Source organism: Aegilops tauschii, chromosome 5 (assembly GCF_002575655.3).
Source record: "Aegilops tauschii subsp. strangulata cultivar AL8/78 chromosome 5, Aet v6.0, whole genome shotgun sequence".
Lineage (NCBI taxonomy): Eukaryota > Viridiplantae > Streptophyta > Magnoliopsida > Poales > Poaceae > Aegilops > Aegilops tauschii.
The window spans coordinates 211,564,587-211,592,281 of record NC_053039.3 but is presented as its reverse complement, the minus strand read 5'-3'; positions in this window follow the sequence as shown (position 1 = coordinate 211,592,281).

The following is a 27,695-nucleotide window of genomic DNA, read 5'->3' as shown; positions in this document are numbered from 1 at the left end:
TACACCAACAACTTCACCGCCATCATCTCCAACTCTTCCCCCCTCTATGCAGCGGTGTAACCCCTCTTTTACCCGCTGTAATCTCTACTTAAACATGGTGCTCAATGCTATATATTATTTCGCAATGATGTATGGCTATCCTATGATGTTTGAGTAGATCCGTTTTGTCCTATGGGTTAATTGATGATCGTGATTGGTTTGAGTTGCATGTTTTATTATTGGTGCTGCCGTATGGTGCTCTCCATGTCGCGCAAGAGTGAGGAATTCCCGCTGTAGGGTGTTGCAATACATTCATGATTCGCTTATAGTGGGTTGCTTGAGTGACAGAAGCATAAACCCGAGTAAGGGGGTTGTTGCGTGTGGGATAAAGGGGACTTGATGCTTTAATGCTATGGTTGGGTTTTACCTTAATGATCTTTAGTAGTTGCGGATGCTTGCTAGAGTTCCAATCATAAGTGCATATGATCCAAGAAGAGAAAGTATGTTAGCTTATGCCTCTCCCTCAAATAAATTTGCAATAATGATTACCGGTCTAGTTATCGATTGCCTAGGGACAAATAACTTTCTCGTGACAAAAAGCTCTTTACTAAAACTAATTTAGTTTTGTCTTTATCTAAGCAGCCCCTAGTTTTTATTTACGCGCTCTTTATTATCTTGCAAACCTACCTAAAAACACCTGCAAAGTACTTCTAGTTTCATACTTGTTCTAGGTAAAGCGAACGTCGAGCGTGCGTAGAGTTGTATCGGTGGTCGATAGAACTTGAGGGAATATTTGTTCTACCTTTAGCTCCTCGTTGGGTTCGACACTCTTACTTATCGAAAGAGGATACAATTGATCCCCTATACTTGTGGGTTATCAACCCCAAAGTTCGAACCTCACAAGGGTTAGCCGGAACCCGAAATCCGACAGACCGCCACGTGGACGGAACAAAATAGCTAATTATACCGAATACCAGCCCGCGCCCCCTCACCGTAGAGGCAAGGAGACAGCGGCTCCGAGCTACAACTACTACCTATGTCAGGACCTGACCAATAGAGCTGAATAGACCCGATCAATCAATGGATCAAGAGGATGTGCTCCAGCACGAGATGATGGCCACCAGGCCTGGCACGACAAACATAACCAAGTCCGGGGTCAGGCCCGAACTCAAATGTCATCTGAACTCCGAGCGTGATGTGGCCCGGTATAGAGGCGCCGTGCACCCCATGTGCTTTACCGATGAGGTAATGCAGCACCAGTTTTCGGAAGGGTTTAAACCGGTAAACATTGAGTCATACGATGGAACGACATATCCTGCTGTATGGATTGAAGATTTTCTTCTCCACATTCACATGGCTCATGGAGATTATCTCCACGCCATTAAATACCTCCCTCTAAAGCTAAAAGGACCAGCACAGCACTGGTTAATTAGCCTCCCAGAGAACTCCAGTGGTAGCTGGGAGGACTTAGAGGATGCTTTTTGGGACAACTTTCAGGGCACTTATGTCCGGCCACCGGACAATGATGACCTGAGTCACATAGTCCAGCAACCCGGAGAGTCAGCGCGCAAACTTTGGACTCAGTTCTTAATTAAAAAGAACCAAATTGTCGACTGTCCGGACGCCGAAGCCTTAGCGGCATTTAACCACAGTGTGTGTGACGAATGGCTCGCCCGACGCCTCGGTCAGGAAAAGCCGAAGACTATGGCAGCTCTTACTGCACTTACGACCCGCTTTTGTGCGGGCGAAGATAGCTCGTTAGCTCGTAGAAGCAATAGTACCAGCGACCCCGGCACCTCCGAGGCCCGGGATGGCAATGGAAGGCCACGACGCAGCAAAAACAACTGTCGGAACAACAATGAAGAAATAGAGGATACGACAGTAAATGCCGGATTCAGCGGACCTAAGCCCGTTCAGCGGAAGAAGCCGTTCATAGGAAATAGGGGCGGTCCATCTAATTTAGACGAAATACTAGATAGGCCTTGCCAGATCCATGGCGCCCCTGAGAAGCCTGCCAACCACACCAACAGAAACTGCTGGATTTTTAAACAGACCGGTAAATTAAATACCGAACATAAGGGGAAGGGACCTCAAAGCAAGGACAATGATGAGCCTTGCCCTCCGAACACTGGGGGACAGAAGAAGTTTCCCCCGAGGTGCAAACGGTGAACATGATATATGTCACTCACATCCACAAGAGGGAGCGCAAACGCACATTAAGGGACGTCTACGCCGTAGAGCCTGTCGCACCAAAATTCAACCCATGGTCGGCTTGTCTGATCACCTTCGATTGTAGGGAACACCCAACCAGTATCCGTCACGGAGGTTCGGCGGCCCTGGTGCTCGATCCTATCACCGATGGATACCATCACACTAGAGTCCTTATGGACGGCGGCAGCAGCCTCAACTTGATCTATCAAGATACTGTCTACAAGATGGGCATGGACCCGTCAAGAATCAAGCCTAGCAACACTACCTTTAAAGGAGAAATACCCAGTGTGGAGGCCCGCTGCACGGGCTGCTTAATGATGGAGGTCGTATTCGGCTCTCCAGACAACTTCCGAAGCGAAGATTTTGATCTTCGACATCCTCCCTTTTCGCAGTGGTTATCATGCACTGCAAGGACGAATGGCTTTCGCCCGCTTTAATGCAGTCCCACACTATGGTTATCTGAAGCTCAAAATGCCTGGACCTCGTGGCGTCATCATGGTAAATGGGAATATGGAGCGCTCCCTCCGTACTGAGGAGCACACCGCGGCCCTAGCAGCCGAAGTAGAAGGCGGCCTCATCAAGCCGAACAACTCATCGGTCATCAAGACCAACGACCCTCCTAAGCGGGTCCGATCCGCATTACAATGCGATAGCCCGGCGCAGCCGGAGCTTCAATAGCAGTTTAGCCTCCGCCAACTTCCCCATAAGGTCGCGGCATACGCACCGCGCGTACATAACTACGCACTTAAAATACCTTCGGCAGCGTCGGAGGCACACTGCGGAAAAGGTCCATAGTACGGATTGACCCTATTCGGACCTCAACAATTTTTTCCACTATAGGTTCATTAGAAAACCTACCTGATCTACGTAGGCTCTTTTCTAGGTCCCTCTTTCTTGCAGACGAACTTCGACTCCTCCTCTCAAAGGATTTCTCACCAAGGAGAAATGGCGCAGACGTGCAGCAGGGCACCATTGGGATCTTCGAACCACTACTTTTAGGCCCTGTGTAAACCTTTCCCTTGTGTAAAACTCTTGGCATGTAAAATGACCTCGATATTTATAACATTATCTGTAATAACACGCCTCGACGTATTAATTGTTGGGGAACGTACTAATTCAAAAAAATTCCTACGATCACGCAAGATCTATCTAGGAGATTCATAGCAACGAGAGGGGAGAGTGTGTCCACGTACCTTCGTAGACCGAAAGCAGAAACGTTATGTTAATGCAGTTGATGTAGTCGAACGTCTTCACGATCTAACCGATCCAAGTACCGAATGTACGGCACCTCCTTGTTCAGCACATTTTCCACTCGATGACGTCCCTCAAGCTCTTGATCTAGTAGAGGGTCGAGGGAGAGTTCCGTCGGCACAATGGCGTGGCAACGGTGTTGGTGATGTGATTTGCACAGGGCTTCGCCTAAGCACTATGACGCTATGACCGGAGGAGTAAACTATGGAGGGGGGCACCGCACACGGCTAAGACAAATCTTGGTGTGCCTTTGGGGTGCCCCCTGCCCACGTATATAAAGGAGGGGGGAGAGAGGCCGGCGGCCAAGAGGGGTGTGCCATGGGGGGAGTCCTACTTGGACTCCTAGTCCAAGTAGGATTCGGCCCCCCTTTTTCCTTTCTTCCACCGGAGGGAATAGGAAGGAGAGGGAGAGGGAAAGGGAAGGGGGGCACCGCCCCCTCCTCCTTGTCCTATTCGGACTCCCAAGGAGGGGGCACGCGGCCACCCCCGCGGGCTTCCCTCTCTCTCCCTTAGGCCCATGATGGCCCAACACTTCCACGGGGGGTTCTGGTAACCCCTCGGTACTCCGGTAAATTACCCGAATCACTCGGAACCATTCTGATGTCCGAATACAACCTTCCAATATATGAATCTTTACCTCTCAACCATTTCGAGACTCCTCGTCATGTCCGTGATCTCATCCGGGACTCCAAACAAACTTCGGTCACCAAAACACATAACTTATAATACAAATTGTCATCGAACGTTAAGTGTGCGGACCCTACGGGTTCGAGAACTATGTAGAAATGATCGACACACATCTCCGGTCAATAACCAATAGCAGAACATGGATGCTCATATTGGCTCCTACATATTCTATGAAGATCTTTATCAGTCAAACCGCATAACAACATTCGTCATTCCCTTTGTCATCGGTATGGTACTTGCCCGAGATTCGATCATCGGTATCATCATACCTAGTTCAATCTTGTTACCGGCAAGTCTCTTTACTTGTTCTGTAATGCATCATCCCGCAACTAACTCATTAGTCACATTGCTTGCAAAGCTTATAGTGATGTGCATTACCGAGAGGTCCCAGAGATACCTCCCAATACTCGGAGTGACAAATCCTAATCTTGATCTATGCCAACTCAACAAACACCATCGGAGACACCTGTAGAGCATCTTTATAATCACCCGGTTACGTTGTGACGTTTGATAGCACACAAAGTGTTCCTCCGTTATTCGGGAGTTGCATAATCTCATAGTCAGAGGAATATGTATAAGTCATGAAAAAAGCAATAGCAATAAAACTAAACGATCATAATGCTAAGCTAACGGATGGGTCTTGTCCATCACATCATTCTCTAATGATGTGATCCCGTTCATCAAATGACAACACATGTCTATGGTTAGGAAATTTAACCATCTTTGTTTACTGAGCTAGTCAAGTAGAGGCATACTAGGGACACTATGTTTGTCTATGTATTCACACATGTACTAAGTTTGTGATTAATACAATTCTAGCATGAATAATAAACATTTATCATGATATAAGGAAATATAAATAACAACTTTATTATTGCCTCTAGGGCATATTTCCTTCAGTCTCCCACTTGCACTAGAGTCAATAATCCAGATTACATAGTAATGATTCTAACACCCATGGAGTCTTGGTGCTGATCATGTTTTGCTCGTGGAAGAGGCTTAGTCAACGGGTATGCAACATTCAGATCTGTATTTATTTTGCAAATCTCTATGTCTCCCTCCTTGACTTGATCGCGGATGGAATTGAAGCGTCTCTTGATGTGTTTGGTTCTCTTGTGAAATCTGGATTCCTTCGCCAAGGCTATTGCTCCAGTATTGTCACAAAATATTTTCATTGGACCCGATGCACTAGGTATTACACCTAGATCGGATATGAACTCCTTCATTTGCTGCTTCCGAAGCAGCTATGTACTCCACTTCACACGTAGATCCCGCCACGACGCTCTTCTTGGAACTGCACCAACATACAGCCCCACCATTCAATATAAATATGTATACGGTTTGTGACTTAGAATCATCCGGATCAGTGTCAAAGCTTGCATCGACGTAACCATTTATGACAAGCTCTTTGTCACCTCCATAAACGAGAAACATATCCTTAGTCCTTTTTAGGTATTTCAGGATGTTCTTGACCGTTGTCCAGTGATCCACTCCTGGATTACTTTGGTACCGCCTTGCTAAACTTATAGCAAGGCACACATCAGGTCTGGTACACAGCATTGCATACATGGTAGAACCTATGGCTGAGGCATAGGGAATGACTTTCATTTTCTCTCTATCTTCTGCAGTGGTCGGGCATTGAGTCTGACTCAACTTCACACCTTGTAACACAGGCAAGAACCCTTTCTTTGACTGATCCATGTTGAACTTCTTAAAAACTTTATCAAGGTATGTGCTTTGTGAAAGTCCAATTAAGCGTCTTGATCTATCTCTATAGATCTTGAGGCCCAATATATAAGCATCTTCACCGAGGTCTTTCATTGAAAAATTCTTATTCAAGTATCCTTTTATGCTATCCAGAAATTATGTATTATTTCCAATCAACAATATGTCATTCACATATAATATTAGAAATGCTACAGAGCTCCCACTCACTTTCTTGTAAATACAGGCTTCTCCAAAAGTCTGTATAAAACCATATGCTTTGATCACAGTATCAAAGCGTATATTGCAACTCCGAGAGGCTTGCACCAGTCCATAAATGGATCGTTGGAGCTTGCACACTTTGTTAGCACCTTTAGGATCGACAAAACCTTCTGGTTGCATCATATACAACTCTTCTTTAAGATTTCCATTAAGGAATGCAGTTTTGACATCCATTTTCCAAATTTCATAATCATAAAATGCGTCAATTGCTAACATGATCCAGACAGACTTAAGCATCGCTACGGGTGAGAAGGTCTCATCGTAGTCAACTCCTTGAACTTGTCGAAAACCTTTCACAACAAGTCGAGCTTTGTAGATAGTAACATTACCGCCAGCGCCAGTCTTCTTCTTGAAGATCCATTTATTCTCTATGGCTTGTCGATCATCGGGAAAGTCAACCAAAGTCCACACTTTGTTCTCATAAATGGATTCCATCTCAGATTTCATGGCCTCAAGCCATTTCGCGGAATCTGGGCTCATCATCGCTTCCTCATAGTTCGTAGGTTCGTCATGGTCAAGTAACATGACCTCCAGAACAGGATTACCGTACCACTCTGGTGCGGATCGTACTCTGGTTAACCTACGAGGTTCAGTAGTAACTTGATCTGAAGTTTCATGATCATCATCATTAGCTTCCTCACTAATTGGTGTAGGAATCATTGGAATTGATTTCTGTGATGAACTACTTTCCAATTCGGGAGAAGGTACAATTACCTCATCAAGTTCAACTTTCCTCCCACTCACTTCTTTCGAGAGAAACTCCTTCTCTAGAAAGTATCCATTCTTAGCAACGAATATCTTGCCTTAGGATCTGTGATAGAAGGTGTACCGAACATTCTCCTTTGGGTATCCTATGAAGACACATTTCTCCGATTTGGGTTCGAGCTTATCAGGTTTAAGCTTTTTCACATAAGCATCGCAGCCCCAAACTTTAAGAAACGACAGCTTAGGTTTCTTGCTAAACCACAGTTCATATGGTGTCGTCTCAACGGATTTAGATGGTGCCCTATTTAACGTGAGTGCAGCCGTCTCTAAAGCATAACCCCAAAACGATAGCGGTAAATCGGTAAGAGACATCATAGATCGCACCATATCTAATAAAGTATGGTTATGATGTTCAGACACACCATTACGCTGTGGTGTTCTAGGTGGCGTGAGTTGCGAAACAATTCCACATTGTTACAAATGAAGACCAAACTCATAACTCAAATATTCACCTCCACGATCAGACCGTAGAAACTTTATTTTCTTGTTATGATGATTTTCCACTTCACTCTGAAATTCTTTGAACTTTTCAAATGTTTCAGACTTATGTTTCATTAAGTAGATGTACCCATATCTGCTCAAATCATCTATGAGTGTCAGAAAATAATAATACCCGTCGCGAGCCTCAACACTCATTGGACCGCATACATTAGTATGTATTATTTCCAATAAGTCAGTTGCTCGCTCCATTGTTCCGGAGAACGGAGTCTTAGTCATCTCGCCCAAGAGGCATGTGTCGGATTTTGGGTTCCGGCAAAACCATTGAGGTTCGAACACTGGAGTGCGCGCGAAGATATCCCCCTACCTGATCATGCCCTCAGCCTCACCGCGATCTCAAAGCCTAGCTCGACGAACTCGTAACACAAGAGACATGAGATTTATACTGGTTCGAGCCACTGTTGTGGTGTAATACCCTACTCCAGTGTGGTGTGGTGGATTGCCTCTTGGGCTGTGGATGAACAATACAAGGGAAGAACAGCCTCCTGAGGTGAGGTGTTCTTATGCTTGGTAAACTTGTGTGGGTGAGGATGGTCTGAATCCCTTCCCCCTACTGTGGTGGCTAGTCCTATTTATAAAGGCCCTAGTCCTCTCCCCAAATATTGAGCGGGAAGGGATGCCACAACGACCAATTTGAAGGGGGACAGCTAGTACAAGCTATCCTGACTAAAGGTGGTCTTCGCCTGCCAAAGGCTCTGGTGGTGACGCCGTCTTGGGCTCCACGGTGACCTCCGTCCTGCCGTCCTGCTGGTCTTGGTCTCGTTGCACCGATATGGAAACCTTTGCCTGATGCCTCGGTTCTCCTCGCCTACGCTTGCCTCCTTAGAACCAAAGAGGAAACGAGGACACTATGCGCGCTGGCGCCCGCTTGGCGCCCGCCTGGCCTTGGTCGTCATGGATTAGGTCATTGGAACATCGCGAGGTTCGCCTTGCCTTGATCTCTCCGCCCCTCGCAAGCCAGCTTGGTGAGGCTGCCCACGAGGAGGTCTTGTGTCGTCCGCCTCGTGAGGCTTGGCCCCTCGCGAGGGTCTTGAGTGTTTGCTGGTGAAGACGGGCCGTACTGGGCCGCGAGTGGAGCCATGCCGTGGGCTGCAGGCAGGGAAGTCTGGGGACCACCGTTCCCAGAACACCGACAGTAGCCCACGGGCCCAAGGCGTGCTCGGACTTGGCTTCGAGGATAAGCCAAAGGGCAAGTGCGGAGCGCCGCAGGCCCCAACAGCCTGCGGCCTTGGTCGACGCGTGGCGATTGATTGGACGTGGGCGTCTCCGCTTCCCCATGCTGCCTCGGCAACCGCCCGATTTGACGAGTCCCTGCTGCATGCAGAGAAATATCATCATTACCTGCGATCGTGGAGGTCGATGGTTGGCCTCCTTGGGCTATAAATGAGGAGGGAGGCGGAGCCCCCATCGCCCATCTCTTCCTGCTCCGCTCGCTTCTTCTCCCTTGCTCCATTGCTAGTAGCGACACCATGGCGCCAATCCGAAGATTCTCGGCCGCGGAGAAGGGAAAAACTCCCCACGACGAGCCCGGGCCGCTTCCACTGAAGAAGAGGCATGTCCACCGCCGTGACGTAGTTGTGAGGCAGGAGGTGACAAGGCCGTGGTACGAGCGGCCACCTCCTGGGTATCCGCTGCCTTTATACGCCCAAGCAGAGGGCTCAGGAGGAATAGGCACCAAGCGGCGCCGCCCACGCTGCGGCCGTGGTCGCCGCGCCACGGTGGCGCACGCCGTCGCCCCAGGGGCCCATGCCATGGACTCCTCGCGCGAACTCGTGCTGTGGGCGGTGATGCCTCCGCGCACTTGGATCCGCTTTCCTCAGTTCTTCTCCGCCGAGATGCCGCCGAGGGGGCCCCTCGAGCTATGGCTGCAGCATGCCAACTGCGACGCCCCGACGACTGGAGCGAAAGTGGAAGCCGTCTCCCCGGGAAAGATCTTCAAGACCCGAGGCTGGGGCAAGGTCGCCCGGGTTTGCCGTGCAGAAGGCGCCCTTGCGATCCACTTCGAGTACGATGGCGCCTCCACCATGCTCTTCAAGGTCTTCGACGCGGAAGGCCGTCGCTTGGAGTGCTGCCCCGGAGAGGGCCGCCTGGATCGTGCCGCGGCAGAAGCTGGGCCTGCCGCCCATCTCACCAGCGACTCATCCAGCAGCAGTGGCATTGCTTGGGAGTCCAGCGACTCTCCCGAGCCCTACGAGACTCCAGAGACGAGCGACGACAGCTACGTGCCTCCGAGCTCTTGCCGGGCCCGGAGCAAAGCCGCAGCGTCCGGCCGCCGCCGTCGCTGATCTGGACGGGGTTGGCGCTGGCCTCCCGTGGCCCACTGTTGATGATGGCGTCGGCTGCGCTGGCGTGTGTAGATAGGGCTCCTTGAATTTCCTTCCTTTTGTTCCCTGCAAGGAATCGAGAAGAACCCCGCGGGGGGTGTAAAGGGCATGTAATGTCTTTTGTTGATATTATCCTTATTATGAAATTGTGCGAGCGCGTGTCCTGCTTCGGCTAAGTCTCCCCTTTCTATCCTCGCGACGGCTTGGTGCTCTACACTGACAGGTCCCGGTCCCCAGGCAGGCTGCAGCCATCGCTGGTATGCCAGGTTGCGATGCCGTGGTCAAGGCCAGGAGGTGAGCGGCCCGAGGTCCAGTAAGAGCTCCTAAGACGCAAAGCTCAGGAGGTCCCCTTTAGCGCGCAAGCGGCCACCAAGAGGTAAGAAAGGGAGGCGACGCTGTCGTGGAAGGGCTGCAGCAAGTGAGAATCCCATGCCGTAGCGATTTGTTGGTCTGAGCGCGAAACTTATCTTGGTAGTCCGGAGCCGTTTCCTTGTGTTGCGCCAGATTCGTGCGTTGGCGGCCATAGCGCAGCCGGGTTAGTCCCGTGCGTGCTTTCCCTTCTTCCCCAGGCTCTCCTTCGTGCTCTACGTCCTCAGGTCCCAGCCCTCGAGCGAGCTCAGCCGCCGCTGGTATGCCAGGTCGCGGTGCCGTGGTCAAGGCCAGGGGGTGAGGGCTGGAGAGCCAATAGGAGCTCCTGAGTCGCGATGCTCAGGAGCCCCCCTTTTAACGCGCAAGCGAATCGCATGGGAGAAGAGGGAGCCCGCGGTACCGCCCGCTGTTGTCCTCTGGAGGTTCTTGCGAGCCAGCGCGAAGAGGGGCACAGATTGCCATTGTAATTGTCGGGCGGCCACTGGTCGCTTCGTAAGAGGATGAAGGCACTGAGGGCCTGGTGAGGTGGCGCGCGCGGGGCGTGCCGCGGGTCAGAGCTCGACCGCTCGGATTTATCGACGTTGTAGGGACGGACCCAAGCACAAGCGTCGTGCCGGCGTGGACAGCTCCCGTGGTAGGTGACCAGCAAGCAGGTGACAATCACAGATAGGTTAAGCATGAAAAGCAAACTGGCTCAGGTGAATGCAAGAACGATACACGCCACTGGGTCAGGCCCAAGCGGCTTGGGGATGATGCAGCCCAAGGGGCGCCCCCAACAGAGTAAGCTAAAGACATAAAAGGATACATGCCGCAGGGACGGACCCACACGGCCTGGGAATGATGCAGCCCGAGGGGCGCTCCCAGCTAAATAAACTTGGAAGATGTCACCTGGTTCTGTTGTCGAAGGGGTGCTGAGGCAGCTGAAGACGCGTGATGAAGGGGTTGCTCCTCACGAGCCACTGGGGCCCTGAGCCTCGGGAGGCTCTCGGGGGCCAGGTGGTTCCTTGAGGACCGTCTCCATCTCCACCAGGACTGCGTGGTGCCTGGCCTCCTGAGCCACCAGGATGCTCTGCAGGTTGCGCTGGAAGGCGGACGCCACGCTTGGCAGGCCAAAAGGCATGCGAACGTAGCTGTGAGGCAGGCCCTCGCACCGTCCCATGCGCGAAGGCCAGAAAAGCTCATGAGATGCGGCCCTGTTAAGCCCTAGGATGTCGATGCAGACGCACAGCCCGCCATCCTCGCCTGGATGGGGAGCCACGCCAGGTGAGCGGCGATCGCCGTGCATGGCTCTTGCATCCTACAGTTCCTGAGTGGTCTTGGCGATGAACTCCTGAGCGCCGGGTGCTCTTCGCCCGGTGTCCTCCTGACGGAAACGTGTTGTGAAGCACGCCTCCACATGGTGCCCGAGCGCCTCCCTCGTGATGTTGGCAAGGTCGGAGGCCCTCTAGAAGAGAGCCCTCGAGCCCTACCCGAGGAGGGCGCCAGGTGCGCCTTCCTATGCGAGGGAGGGAGGCGCCCCAGGCACGGGCGCCGATCCTGACGTGGCTCCACTTGCGGCGCCGCTCTCCTGAGGCCCTGTGCGGAGTAGCTGCTTCTTCTTCTTGGGGACGACCTCAGGAGGGTACTGTGTTGCATTGCTGTCGGGGTATTCGATTGACGCTGCTTGGAAGGCGTGCTCGAGGGAGCACACTGCATCTTTTTCTTCACAGGGGACTGTGATGATTCCGCCGCTTCCTGGCATCTTGAGGACGTTGTAGCCATGGTGTGTCACCGCCATGAACTTGGCCAGGGCCGGATACCCAAGGATGGCATTGTATGGCAGACGGATGTGGCCGACGTCGAAGTCCATGAGCTCGGTGCGGTAGTTGTTGCGCTGTCCGAAGGTGACAGGGAGGCGGACCTGCCATATCGGCATGGTGGAACCGTCGGTCACTCCTGAGAAGGGCTTGGTAGGCTGAAGCTGATCGTAGGGCACTTGAAGGCTGTCGAACATCTCGACGGACAGGACGTTAAGCTCTGCGCCGCCGTCGATGAGGGTCTTGGTGACTTGTATGTTGCTGATGACGGGTGAGCAAAGCATCGAGAAGGCGCCAGCGGTGGCCGCGCACTTGAGCTGATCTACTGAACTGAAGGTGATGGCGCACTTGGACCACCTAAGCGGGCGTGTGGCCTCAAGCCTGGGGAGGACTGCATTCACCTCGCGAGCAAACTGCTTGAAGATTCGCTAAGAGGCTGGGGCTTGAGCTCCACCCAAGATGAAGGCGATAGCTCGCGGCTCCTGGAAGCCCCCAGCCCCCTCGTCCTGATGCTGGTCGTCGTTCCTTCTTGGTGGTGGCGGTAGTGGAGGAAGACCGACATTGCCCTGAGGACGGTCCTCGCGAGTCTGATCCCTCCAGGCGCCTTCGCGAGGCTGATCTTGCTAGCGGTCCTCACGAGGCCGGTCACGCCACTCCTGGCGAAGGCCACGGTCGTCCCAGCGTCCTCCGCCACGTCCTCCTCCTCGGCCGTAGCCCCGGTCGTTGCGCTCGGGGCGTCGACCGAGGCATCCGTCTCGAATGGCCCTGAGCTCTTGACAATCATTGGTGTTGTGGCTGTGAACGTTGTGGAAGGCGCAAAATGGTCGGCTGCTCTTGGATGACTCTGGTTGGTCCCGGCCGCGCTTCATGTCTGGCTCCGCCGTGAGTACGGCCACTCCCTTGCGCTTCATGTCCTTGGCCTTGGCTTTCTTCTCCTCCAGGTCGGCAGCTGGGAGCTCGAGAAGGGAAAGGCGCCCTTCCTCAGCCCTTGCGCGCTTGGTCGCCAGGTTGAACAACTCCAAGGACATGCACAGCTCCTCGTGGATGGCGAGCTCCTCCTTCATCTTGACGTCACGGACGCCATCGGAAAACGCGGAGATGATGGCCTCGTCCGTCGCCTTGGGGATCTTGAGGCGAACGTTGTTGAAGCGTTGGATGTACTTCTGGAGGGTCTCTCTTGGCTGCTGCTTGATGCGGCGCAGGTCACCCGCGGCCGGAGGTCGGTCGCGAGTGCCCTGGAAGTTAGCGACGAAGCGGTCGCGCATCTCGATCCAGGAGGAGATATGGAGCCTGGAGGCAGGTTCAGGAGCCACGAACGAGCGCCATCCTTGAGAGCCATGGGGAACCAGTTTGCCATGACTTGTTCATCGCCGTTGGCCGCCTCGATGCTCAGCTCGTAGAGTTGCAGGAACTCCGTGGGGTCGGGGGTGTCGTCGTAGCATGGAGGCAGGTTTGGCTTGAACTTGCCCGGCCATGCGATGATACACAGCTCAGGAGTGAAGGCGCGGCAGCCCGCGGTGGCCACCGGGACCCTTGCTGATGCGGAGCCTGCCCTTGATGTCCACGCACCGCCACTGCAGGCGGCGCACGGTCTTGTCGTAGTGGTGCCGGGAGCGCGGGTGCGTTTTCTTGCGGACAAGGAACTTCTTGGCAGCTTCCTTCTTCGCGCACGGGCGCCCGACGCGGTGAGTCGCGCCGAGGGGCCGCACGCCTTGGCGCCAGGACGCCGTCTTGGTGCGGAGGTGGTGGTGGTGGCGCTCCATGAGCCACGTCGCCTGTAGCTGGTGGAGGGCGAGGCAGTGAGACAGATGGCGCAGGGGAGCCCCCTGCGGCGCTGACGAGCTCGGCGATGCGGTCCAACCAGTCCTCATAGAGGTCATCGGCGGGGCGGTAGCATAGGAGTTCGCGTGCCATGCACAACGTGGCCTGCGCGTCCATGGGAGCACGACAAGCGTGACATGATGAGCCGGCCGGGGTCAGCGATGGAGTGGCGGTGCGGCCGTCCCGCCGCACCGAGGGGCACAGCGAGGATGCTTGCTGCTCGTTTCCCGCCGGGCCGGTGGCGGCGTTGGCAGCAGGTGACAGAGAACGATGGGGAGGCTCGCTGACGGGAGCCGTCTGAGCAACGCGGGCGGCGAGGGCGGCCCGGTGCTCAACGCGAGCTCGGCGTGCGTCCGCCATGGATGCGATGAAGCGACGGGACGCAGATCGATGGAAGGAAAGCTTCGGCGCACCCCTACCTGGCGCGCCAAATGTCGGATTTCGGGTTCCGACAAAACCCTTGAGGTTCGAACACTGGGTGCGCGCGAAGATCTCCCCCTACCTGATCGCGCCCTCAGCCTCACCGCGATCTCAAAGCCTAGCTTGACGAACTCGCAACACAAGAGACACGAGATTTATACTGGTTCAGGCCACCGTTGTGGTGTAATACCCTACTCCAGTGTGATGTGGTGGATTGCCTCTTGGGCTGAGGATGAACAGTACAAGGGAAGAACAGGCTCCTGAGGTGAGGTGTTCTTGTGCTTGGTAAACTTGTGTGGGTGAGGATGGTCTGAATCCCTTCCCCCTACTGTGGTGGCTAGTCCTATTTATAAAGGCCATGGTCCTCTCCCCAAATATTGAGCGGGAAGGGATGCCGCAGCGGCCAATTTGAAGGGGGACAGCTAGTACAAGCTATCCTGACTAAAGGTGGTCTTCGCCTTCCAAAGGCTCTGGTGGTGACGCCGTCTTGGGCTCCACGGTGACCTCCATCCTGCCGTCCTACTGGTCTTGGTCTCGTTGCACCGATATGGAAACCTTTGCCTGATGCCTCGGTACTCCTCGCCTGTGCTTGCCTCCTTAGGACCAAAGAGGAAACGAGGACACTATGCGCGCTGGTGCTCGCCGAGCACCCGCCTGGCCTTGGTCGTCATGGCTTACGTCATTGGAACCTCGCGAGGTTCGCCTTGCCTTGATCTCTCTGCCCCTCGCGAGCCAGCTTGGTGAGGCTGCCCATGAGGAGGTCTTGTGTCGTCCGCCTCGCGAGGCTTGGTCCCTCGAGAGGGTCTTGAGTGTTTGCTGGTGAAGACGGGCCGTACTGGGCCGCGAGTGGAGCCACGCCGTGGGCCGCAGGCAGGCAAGTCTGGGGACCCACGTTCCTAGAACGCCGACAGCATGGTTCGCAAGCATCAAGTGATTCATAATCAAGTGATTCCAAAAGCCCATCAGCATGGTGTTTCTTCATGCGCTTTACACCAATATGACCTAAACGGCAGTGCCACAAATAAGTTGCACTATCATTATTAACTTTGTATCTTTTGGCTTCAATATTATGAATATGTGTATCACTACAATCGAGATTCAACAAAAATAGACCATTCTTCAGGGGTGCATGATCATAAAAGATATTACTCATATAAATAGAACAACCATTATTCTCTTATTTAAATGAATAACCATCTCGCATCAAACAAGATCCAGATATAATGTTCATGCTCAACGCTGGCACCAAATAACAATTATTCAGGTCTAAAACTAACCCCGAAGGTAGATGTAGAGGTAGCGTGCCGACGGCGATCACATCGACTTTGGAACCATTTCCCACGCGCATCGTCACCTCGTCCTTAGCCAATCTTCGTTTAATCCGTAGCCCCTGCTTCGAGTTGCAAATATGAGCAACAGAACCAGTATCAAATACCCAAGCACTACTACGAGCATTAGTAAGGTACACATCAATAACATGTATATCAAATATACCTTTCACTTTGGCATCCTTCTTATCCGCCAAATACTTGGGGCAATTCCGCTTCCAGTGACTTGTCCCTTTGCAGTAGAAGCACTCAATCTCAGGCTTAGGTCCGGACTTGGGCTTCTTCCCTTGAGCAGCAACTTGCTTGTTGTTCTTCTTGAAGTTCCCCTTCTTCCCATTACCCTTTTTCTTGAAACTAGTGGTCTTGTTAACCATCAACACTTGATGCTCCTTGATTTCTACCTCCACAGCCTTTAGCATCACGAAGAGCTCGGGAATTAGTTCATCACGAAGCCTTTATAGCTTGGTGGCAGTGATTGAAGAACTCTGTCAATGACACTATCATCGGGAAGATTAACTCCCAGCTAAGTCAGGTATGGTTGTGGTACCCAGACATTCTGAGTATGTGTTCACTGATAGAACTATTCTCCTCCATTTTGCAGCTATAGAACTTGTTGGAGACTTCATATCTCTCAACTCGGGCATTTGCTTGAAATATTAACTTCAACTCCTGGAACATCTCATATGCTCCATGATGTTCAAAATGTCTTTGAAGTCCCGATTCTAAGCCGTAAAGCATGGCACACTGAACTATCAAGTAGTCATCAGCTTTGCTCTTCTAGACGTTCATAACGTCCGGAGTTGCTCCTGTAGCGGGTCTTGCACCTAGCGGTGCTTCCAGGACGCAATTCTTCTCTGCAACAATGAGGATAATCCTCAAGTTACGGACCCAGTCCGTGTAGTTGCTACCATCATCTTTCAACTTAGCTTTCTCTAGGAACGCATTAAAATTCAAGGGAACGGTAGCACGGGCCATTGATCTACAACAACATAGATATGCAAAAAAATTATCAGGTACTAAGTTCATGATAAATTAAAGTTCAATTAATCATATTACTTAAGAAATCCCACTTAGATAGACATCTCTCGAGTTATCTAAATGATCATGTGATCCATATCAACTAAACCATGTCCGATCATCACGTGAGATGGAGTAGTTTTCAATGGTGAACATCACTATGTTGATCATATCTACTATATGATTCACGTTCGACCTTTCGGTCTCAGTGTTCCGAGGCCATATCTGCATATGCTAGGCTCGTCAAGTTTAACCAGAGTATTATGCACGTGCAAAACTGGCTTGCACCCATTGTATGTGAACATAGAGCTTATCACACCCGATCATCACGTGGTGTCTCGGCACGATGAACTGTAGCAACGGGGCATACTCAGGGAGAACACTTATACCTTGAAATTTAATGCTACCACTGTACTAAGCAAAATAAGATGCATAAAGGATAAACATCACATGCAATCAAAATATGTGACATGATATGGCCATCATCATCTTATGCCTTTGATCTCCATCTCCAAAGCACCGTCATGATCTCCATCGTCACCGGCTTGACACCTTCATCTCCATCGTAGCATCGTTGTCATCTCGCCAACTATTGCTTCTACGACTATCTCTACCGCTTAGTGATAAAGTAAAGCAATTACATGGCGATTGCATTTCATACAATAAAGCGACAACCATAAAGCTCCTGCCAGTTGCCGATAACTTTTACAAAACATGATCATCTCATACAACAATTTATATCTCACCGCGTCTTGACCATATCACATCACAACATGCCCTGCAAAAACAAGTTAGACGTCATCTACTTTGTTGTTGCAAGTTTTACATGGCTGCTACAGGCTTCTAGCAAGAACCGTTCTTACCTATGCATCAAAACCACAACGATTTTTCGTCAAGTGTGTTGTTTTAACCTTCAACAAGGACTGGCCATAGTCAAACTCGATTCAACTAAAGTTGGAGAAACAGACACCCGCTAGCCACCTGTGTGCGAAGCACGTTGGTAGAACCAGTCTCATGAACGCGGTCATGTAATGTCGGTCCGGGCCGCTTCATCCAACAATACCACCGAATCAAAGTAAGATGCTGGTGGTTAGTAGTATGACTATTATCGCCCACAACTCATTGTGTTCTACTCGTGCATATCATCTACGCATAGACCTGGCTCGGATGCCACTGTTGGGGAACGTAGTAATTCAAAAAAATTCCTACGATCACGCAAGATCTATCTAGGAGATGCATAGCAACGAGAGGGGAGAGTGTGTCCATGTACCCTCGTAGACCGAAAGCGGAAATGTTATGTTAACGCAGTTGATGTAGTCGAATGTCTTCACGATCCAACCGATCCAAGTACCGAACATACGGCACCTCCGTGTTCAGCACACGTTCAGCTCGATGACTTGCCTCGAGCTCTTGATCCAGTAGAGGGTCGAGGGAGAGTTCTGTCAGCATGACGGCGTGGCAACGGTGGTGGTGATGTGATCCGCGCAGGGCTTCGCCTAAGCACTACGACGCTATGACCGGAGGAGTAAACTATGGAGGGGGGCACCGCACACGGCTAAGACAAATCTTGTTGTGCCTTTGGGGTGCCCCATTCCCATGTATATAAAGGAGGGGGGAGATAGGCCGGCGGCCAGGAGGGGCGCGCCATGGGGGGGAGTCCTACTTGGACTCCTAGTCCAAGTAGGATTCGGCCCCCCTTTTTCCTTTCTTCCACCTGAGGGAATAGGAAGGAGAGGGAAAGGGAAAGGAAAGGGGGGTGTCGCCCCCTCCTCCTTGTCCTATTCGGACTCCCAAGGAGGGGGCACGCGGCCATCCCCGCGGGCTTCCCTCTCTCTCCCTTAGGCCCATGATGGCCCAACACTTCCCCGGGGGGTTCCGGTAACCCCTCGGTACTCCGGTAAATTACCCTAATCACTCGGAACCATTCCGATGTCCGAATACAACCTTCCAATATATGAATCTTTACCCCTCGACCATTTCGAGACTCCTTGTCATGTCCGTTATCTCATCCGGGACTCCAAACAAACTTCAGTCACCAAACCACATAACTCACAATACAAATCGTCATTGAACGTTAAGCGTGCGGACCCTACGGATTCGAGAACTATGTGGACATTACCGAGACACATCTCCGGTCAATAACCAATAGCGGAACCTGGATGGTCATATTAGCTCCTACATATTCTACGAAGATCTTTATCGGTCAAACCGCATAACAACATACATCATTCCCATTGTCATTGGTATGTTACTTGCCCGAGATTCAATCGTCAGTATCATCATACCTAGTTCAATCTCGTTACCGGCAAGTCTCTTTACTCGTTCTGTAATGCATCATCCCGCAACTAACTCATTATTCACTGATACATCTCCAACGTATCTATAATTTATGAAGTATTCATGCTATTATATTATTCGTTTTGGATGTTTATGGGCTTTACTAAACAGTTTTATATTATTTTTGGGACTAACCTATTAACCGGCGGCCCAGCCCAAATTGTTGTTTTCTTTCCTATTTCAGTGTTTCGAAGAAAAGGAATATCAAACGGAGTCCAAACGGAATGAAACATTCGGGAGAGTTATTTTTGGAACGGAAGCAACCCAGGAGACTTGGAGTAGACGTCAGGGAAGCTTCGAGGAAGCCACGAGGCAGGGAGGCGCGCCCTACCCCCTGGGCGTGCCCCCCACCCTCGTGGGCCCCTCGTAGCTCCCCTGACCGACTTCTTTCGCCTATATATGTCCATATACCCTAAAAACATCGGGGAAGAGAATAGATCAGGAGTTCCGCCGCCGCAAGCCTCTATATCCACGAAAAACCAATCGGGGCCTTGTTCCGGCACCCTGCCGGAGGGGGGGGAATCCCTCACCGGTGGCCATCTTCATCATCCCGGCGCTCTCAATGACGAGGAGGGAGTAGTTCACCCTCGGGGTTGAGGGTATGTACCAGTAGCTATGTGTTTGATCTCTCTCTCTCGTGTTCTTGAGGTGGTACGATCTTGATGTATCGCGAGCTTTGCTATTATAGTTGGATCTTATGATGTTTCTCCCCCTCTACTCTCTTGTAATGGATTGAATTTTCCCTTTGAAGTTATCTTATCGGATTGAGTCTTTAACGATTTGAGAACACTTGATGTATGTCCTGCATGTGCTTATCTGTGGTGATAATGGGATATTCACGTGATCTACTTGATGTATGTTTTGGTGATCAACTTGCGGGTTCAGTGACCTTGTGAACTTATGCATAGGGGTTGGCACACGTTTTCGTCTTGACTCTCCGGTAGAACCTTTGGGGCACTCTTATAAGTTCTTTGTGTTGGTTGAATAGATGAATCTAAGATTGTGTGATGCATATCGTATAATCATACCCGCGGATACTTGTGGTGACATTGTAGTATCTATGTGACATTAGGATTTTGGTTGATTTGTGTCTTAAGGTGTTATTCTAGTACGAACTCTATGATAGATCGAACGGAAAGAATAGCTTCGTGTTATTTTACTACGGACTCTTGAATAGATCGATTAGAAAGGATAACTTTGAGGTGGTTTCGTACCCTACCATAATCTCTTCACTTGTTCTCCGCTATTAGTGACTTTGGAGTGACTCTTTGTTGCATGTTGAGGGATAGTTATATGATCCAATTATGTTATTATTTCTGGGAGAACTTGCACTAGTGAAAGTATGAACCCTAGGCCTTGTTTCCTAGCATTGCAATACCATTTACGCTCACTTTTACCACTTGCTACCTTGCTATTTTTATATTTTCAGATTACAAAAACCTATATCCATCATCCATATTGCACTTGTATCACCATCTCTTCGCCGAATTAGTGCACCTATACAATTTACCATTGTATTGGGTGTGTTGGGGACACAAGAGACTCTTTGTTATTTGGTTGCAGGGTTGTTTGAGAGAGACCATCTTCATCCTACGCCTCCCACGGATTGATAAACCTTAGGTCATCCACTTGAGGGAAATTTGCTACTGTCCTACAAACCTCTGCACTTGGAGGCCCAACAACGTCTACAAGAAGAAGGTTGTGTAGTAGACATCAAGATCTTTTCTGGCGCCATTGCCGGGGAGGTGAGTGCTTGAAGGTATATCTTTAGATCTTCCAATCGAGTCTTTTAGTTTCTTGTTTTATCACTAGTTTAGTCTATAAAAGAAAACTACAAAAAAATGGAATTGAGTTTGCCTCATAGGCTTCATCTTTTTAATATCTTTCGTGAGAATGATGGAAAGGAAAATTGTGCTCAAGTGCTAGAAGAAGTCTATAAAATGTTTGGCACTAAATCTTTGAATGATGAGCATGATTGCAATGTTGTTAGTATGAACTCTTTGAATATCCATAGTACTAATGATGATTGCACTAGTCATGATGAAAATGTCTCTTATAAGCATGTCAATTTTTGTGGAGTGCATAGAGTTTGCAAGTACACACCAAATAGGGAAGATAGATTTTGCAAGAGGCATAAGTATTTAGAAACTAAATGGTTGCAAGAGAAGCTAGATGTTTGTGCTGAAAATTTAAAATTTCTTCACCATACTTGTGAACTTTGCAATGAACATAGTCATTTAAATATCAAATGCAAATTGTTTCATGATCGAATCTTGTCCAAAAATTGTGATGACTTGATTTCCCTTGCACATCATAATGAACTTAGTTTGCTTTGGGTTATGAAGAATGAAACGTAAAACTAAGCATATTCCAGAATATAACCTTGAGAAATTCCTCGATATTGATCTAGAAGAAATTTATATGTATTGTGCGGTGAATTGCATTGAAAATCCTTATATTGCCAATTACATAAAGAAAAGAAAACAAATAGAATATGAAGAGAATACTAACGAAAGGGAAGAGACTTCCCAATATTCTCCTATTATTTCTTATGATGAATTAGGTAACGAGGAGGAGCATTCTATTCAACCAATCTCATTAATAAGGAGCTCCAAAAAGAGGATTGAACCCACACATGATGTGAAGAAGAAAAAGAAAATACGGAGAAGCAAAGGTAGAAAGGTATCTCTCCCAAATGATGTTGCTCCTATTACTCATTGTGATGATGATAATTGCTATACTATTGGTGCTATCCACACTATTAATGATGAGATTGATTATGCTTATGATATGAAAAGGCCCAAGCTTGGGGATGCTATATTTGATGAAGATGATGTTTTTGAGAATATATTTGCTGCAATTAATGTTGGTCCCAAGCTTGGGGATGCTACGTTTAATGAAGATGATATTTTTAGTCTCCCAAGTTTTGATATGCTAATTTATAATGATGATAGCATGCCTCCTATTTATGATGGTTATATTGATGAAAGTGGGTTTGGAAGAGTGTCAACTTTAGGAAGTAATGATCCCACTATTTTGGAGGGTGTTGAATCTTATAATATTTATGAAAGTGGATTTGGAAAGGTCATGACTTTATTTAGTAGTGATTCCACTATTTCGGAAGAGGTTTCAATTGATTATGATGAGAACAAAGTTGCTACTTATGATGATTATTGTGATGATACTTATGCTATAAAGAGTAGTGATGATTATATTTATAAAACTTGTCATGATTATGATTACCCTTTCTCTGAACACTACTCTTTTAACGTGGAAACAATTTATAGTATTCGAGTCTCTTATGATACTCCCACTATTCCGACTGAGAAGAATTTCGCTTATGTAGAGAGTAGTAAATTTTCTATGCTTGTAGATCATGAAAAGAATGCTTTAGGTACTGGTTATATTATTGAATTCATTCATGATGCTACTGAAAATTATTATGAGGGAGGAATATACGCTTATAGGAATTGCAATAATATCAAGTTTCCTCTCTATGTGCTTAAAGTTTTGAAGTTATGCTTGTTTCGCCTTCCTATGCTAGTTGATTATTGTTCCCATAAGATGTTTGCTCACAAAATCCCTATGCATAGGAAGTGGGTTAGACTTAAATGTGCTAGTCATATTCTTCATGATGCTCTCTTTATGTTTCAATTCTTATCTTTTATGTGAGCATCACTGAAATCATCATGCCTAGCTGGGGGCGTTAAACGATAGCGCTTGTTGGAAGGCAACCCAATTTTATTTTTGTTTCTTGATTTTTGGTTCTATTTAGGAATAAATAATCTATCTAACCTCTGGTTAGATGTGATTTTATGTTTTAATTAGTGTTTGTGCCAAGTTAAACCTATATGATCTTTTTGGATGATGGTTATTTGATCTTGCTGAAAATTCCAGAAACTTTCTGCTCATGAAAACAGTTGTTAAAAATCACCAGAAAGTGATAAAATACTGATTCCAATTGCAGTAGATCAATAATAAAATTATCTAGGTCTTCCTATTTTGGCAGATTTTTATTAGTTCTAGAAGTTTGCGTTTGATGCAGATTACTACAGATTGTTCTGTTTTTGACAGATTCTGTTTTTCGTGTGTTGTTTGCTTATTTTGATGAATCTATGGCTAGTAAAGGAGTTTATAAACCATAGAGAAGTTGGAATACAGTAGGTTTAACACCAATATAAATTAAGAATGAGTTCATTACAGTACCTTGAAGTGGTGTTTTGCTTTCTTTCGCTAACGGAGCTCACGAGATTTTCTGTTAAGTTTTGTGTTGTGAAGTTTTCAAGTTTTGGGTAAAGATTCGATGGACTATGGAATAAGGAGTGGCAAGAGCCTAAGCTTGGGGATGCCCAAGGCACCTCAGGGTAATATTCAAGGACAACCAAGAGCCTAAGCTTGGGGATGCCCCGGATGGCATCCCCTCCTTCGTCTTCTTTCATCGGTAACTTTACTTGGAGCTATATTTTTATTCACCACATGATATGTGTTTTGCTTGGAGCGTCATTCTATTTTATTTTGTTTTGCTTGCTGTATGAATAAAATACCAAGATCTGAAATTCTTGAATGAGAGAGAGTCTTCACATAGCTACATAATTATTTAACTACTCATTGATCTTCACTTATATCTTTTTGGAGTAGTTTGTCATCTACTCGTGTGCTTCACTTATATCCTATGAGTAAATAGTTGAATGAGCGAATATCATAAATCTAAAATTATATATGTTTCATATGCTTATGCCATGGGGAGTAATGATTCACATATGAGAAGTAGAGGTGGTAAATTTATTGAAGGTTAGCAGACATTGTATTGGTCACTTGAACAATTCATGAAAGAATATTGAGGGAAGAGAGATTTCACATATAAATATACTATCTTGGACATCTTTTGTAATTGTGAGCACTCATTAAAATATGACATGCTAAAAGGTTGATGTTGGACAAGGAAGACAACGTAATGGGTTATGGTTTCTTATATCTGAAATAAAGTATATTGTCATGGATCATCCAACATGTTGAGCTTGCCTTTCTCCCTCATGCTAGCCAATTCTTTGCACCAAGTAGAGATACTACTTGTGCTTCCAAACATCCCTTAAACCAGTATTGCCATGAGAGTCCACCATACCTACCTATGGATTGAGTAAGATCCCTCAAGTAAGTTGTCATCGGTGCATGCAATAAAAATTGCTCTCTAAATATGTATGATCTTTTAGTGTGCAGAAAATAAGCTTTATACGATCTTGTGATATGGAAGCAATAAAAGCGACGGACTGCATAATAAAGGTCCCTATCACAAGTGGCAATATAAAAGTGACGTTCCCTCGCATTAAGATTTTGTGCATCCAGCTATAAAAGCGCATGGCAACCTCTCCTTCCCTCTGCGAAGGGCCTATCTTTTGTTCTTGTCTTTTACCTTATGCAAGAGTCATGGTGATCTTCACCTTTCCTTTTTACATTTTATCCTTTGGCAAGCACATTGTGTTGGAAAGATTCTGATATATATATCCAATTGGATGTAAGGCATCATGAGCTATTATTGTTGACATTACCCTTGAGGTAAAAGGTTGGGAGGCGAATCTACAAGCCCCTATCTTTCTCTGTGTCTGATTAAAACTTTGAACCCATAAATATCGTGTGAGTGTTAGCAATTGTGAAAGACTAAATGATAGTTGAGTATGTGTAGTTTGCTAAATCAAAGCTCTGACATAGACTCTTCCTGAAAATAAGATGAGTTGTAATTGTTTGATGACTAATAACACGGTTTGTTAGTTTTCAAGAAAGTTTATGATCTATACTTTAACATGTGAATAGTTTGTTACTTGATCATGAAAAGTCTTATGAGTTGAGCTACTGTTATGATATATAATGATGCTAGAAAAGGTGATTGAAATTATCATTGATCAAACTTGTGCACCTGCTAGCATTCACACTTCATAAATTATTTCTTTTATCATTTACCTACTCGAGGACGAGCAGGAATTAAGCTTGGGGATGTTGATACGTCTCCAACGTTTCTATAATTTATGAAGTATTCATGCTAATATATTATCCGTTTTGGATGTTTATGGGCTTTACTAAACACTTTTATATTATTTTTGGGACTAACCTATTAACCGGCCGCCCAGCCCAAATTGCTGTTTTCTTGCCTATTTCAGTGTTTTGAAGAAAAGGAATATCAAACGGAGTCCAAACGGAATGAAACCTTCGGGAGAGTTATTTTTGGAACGGAAGCAATCCAGGAGACTTGGAGTAGACGTCAGGGAAGCTTCGAGGAAGCCACGAGGCAGGGAGGCGCGCCCTACCCCCTGGGCGCGCCCCTCCCTCATGGGCCCCTCGTGGCTCCCCTGACCGACTTCTTTCGCCTATATATATCCATATACCCTAAAAACATCGGGGAAGAGAATAGATCGGGAGTTCCGCCGGCGCAAGCCTCTGTAGCCACCAAAAACCAATCGGGGCCCTGTTCCGGCACCCTGCCGGAGGGGGGGGATCCCTCACCGATGGCCATCTTCATGATCCCGGCGCTCTCCATGACGAGGAGGGAGTAGTTCACCCTCGGGGTTGAGGGTATGTACCAGTAGCTATGTGTTTGATCTCTCTCTCTCTCTCGTGTTCTTGAGGTGGTACGATCTTGATGTATCGTGAGCTTTGCTATTATAGTTGGATCTTATGATGTTTCTCCCCCTCTACTCTCTTGTAATGGATTGAGTTTTCCCTTTGAAGTTATCTTATCGGATTGAGTCTTTAAGGATTTGAGAACACTTGATGTATCTCTTGCATGTGCTTATCTGTGGTGACAATGGGATATTCATGTGATCTACTTGATGTATGTTTTGTTGATCAACTTGCGGGTTCAGTGACCTTGTGAACTTATGCATAGGAGTTGGCACACGTTTTCGTCTTGACTCTCCGGTAGAACCTTTGGGGCACTCTTTGAAGTTCTTTGTGTTGGTTGAATAGATGAATCTGAGATTGTGTGATGCATTACGTATAATCATACCCGCGGATACTTGTGGTGACATTGGAGTATCTAGGTGACATTAAGGTTTTGGTTGATTTGTGTCTTAAGGTGTTATTCTAGTACGAACTCTATGATAGATCGAACGGAAAGAATAGCTTCGTGTTATTTTACTACAGACTCTTGAATAGATCGATCAGAAAGGATAACTTTGAGGTGGTTTCGTACCCTACCATAATCTCTTCACTTGTTCTCCGCTATTAGTGACTTTGGAGTGACTCTTTGTCGCATGTTGAGGGATAGTTATATGATCCAATTATGTTATTATTGTTGAGAGAACTTGCAATAGTGAAAGTATGAACCCTAGGCCTTGTTTCCTAGCATTGCAATACCGTTTACGCTCACTTTTACCACTTGCTACCTTGCTGTTTTTATATTTTCAGATTACAAAAACCTATATCCATCATCCAGATTGCACTTGTATCACCATCTCTTCGCCGAACTAGTGCACCTATACAATTTACCATTGTATTGGGTGTGTTGGGGACACAAGAGACTCTTTGTTATTTGGTTGCAGGGTTGTTTGAGAGAGACCATCTTCATCCTACGCCTCCCACGAATTGATAAACCTTAGGTCATCCACTTGAGGGAAATTTGCTACTGTCCTACAAACCTCTGCACTTGGAGGCCCAACAACGTCTACAAGAAGAAGGTTGTGTAGTAGACATCAGTCACTTTGCTTGCAAGGCTTATAGTGATGTGCATTACCGAGAGGGCCCAGAGATACCTCTTCAATACTCGGAGTGACAAATCCTAATCTTGATCTATGCCAACTCAACAAACACCATCGGAGACACCTGTAGAGCATATTTATAATCACCCAGTTATGTTGTGACGTGTTCCCCCAGTATTCGGGAGTTGCATAATCTCATAGCAGAGGAATATGTATAAGTCATGAAGAAAGCAATAGCAGTAAAACTAAATGGTCATAATGTTAAGCTAACAGATGGGTCTTGTCCATCACATCATTCTCTAATGATGTGATCCCGTTCATCAAATTACAACACATGTGTATGGTTTGGAAACTTAACCATCTTTGATTAATGAGCTAGTCAAGTAGAGGCATACTAGGGACACTCTGTTTGTCTATGTATTCACACATGTACTAAGTTTCCGGTTAATACAATTCTAGCATGAATAATAAACATTTATCATGATATAAGGAAATATAAATAACAACTTTATTATTGCCTCTAGGGCATATTTCCTTCATTAATCAGGGTATAAAGGAAGCAGTCAATCACCACTTTTGTTTGGTACTTATCTATTGCATATTGTCATCGGTATTCCCTCCCTACTTCAGACTGCCACACGTGCTTTAGTCCAGCCTTAACACCGGGGCCTGTATTCGGCCCTGCACATTTTCAAGTCCGAACACCTATCGGGTACTCTTCGGCGTCCCGGATATTGCATTATATGCATCGGCTCTGAGTCATGTCTTTGGTTTATAGTTGGGTTGCCCGGCTGCTGTGCTTACCACCTTACGTTCCGCTCGTTCAACTAAGGTAGTATTTCTGGTTCGTCCAGTCAAGTACCTCAGTAGAGAAAGCCGAAAACTGACTGTCATCTATAAGCGAGAGCTGGTCGGCAATTCGGTGACTTAGTCTTATACTACAAATCGTTAGTGATTCACTCCGTCTTATACGAGGGGCTGGTCTTCGTCCAGCCGCGTGGAAAAGTCATCGTAGTCCGGATAGCCGCACACGCACCAGGGGCTAGTACTTGGCTCTACAGTCAAACTCCTATGGCTAAGTGAAAGTTATAAAGCCGCATAGTCTGATTGCCTGGTTCACCTCGCGGACACCTCCTTTATGGACCAAGACGTTTGATAAAGTGTGGTCACGCGTCACGCCGAACACCCCCGTAGCATTTATGTGGGGGCTGAAGCCGA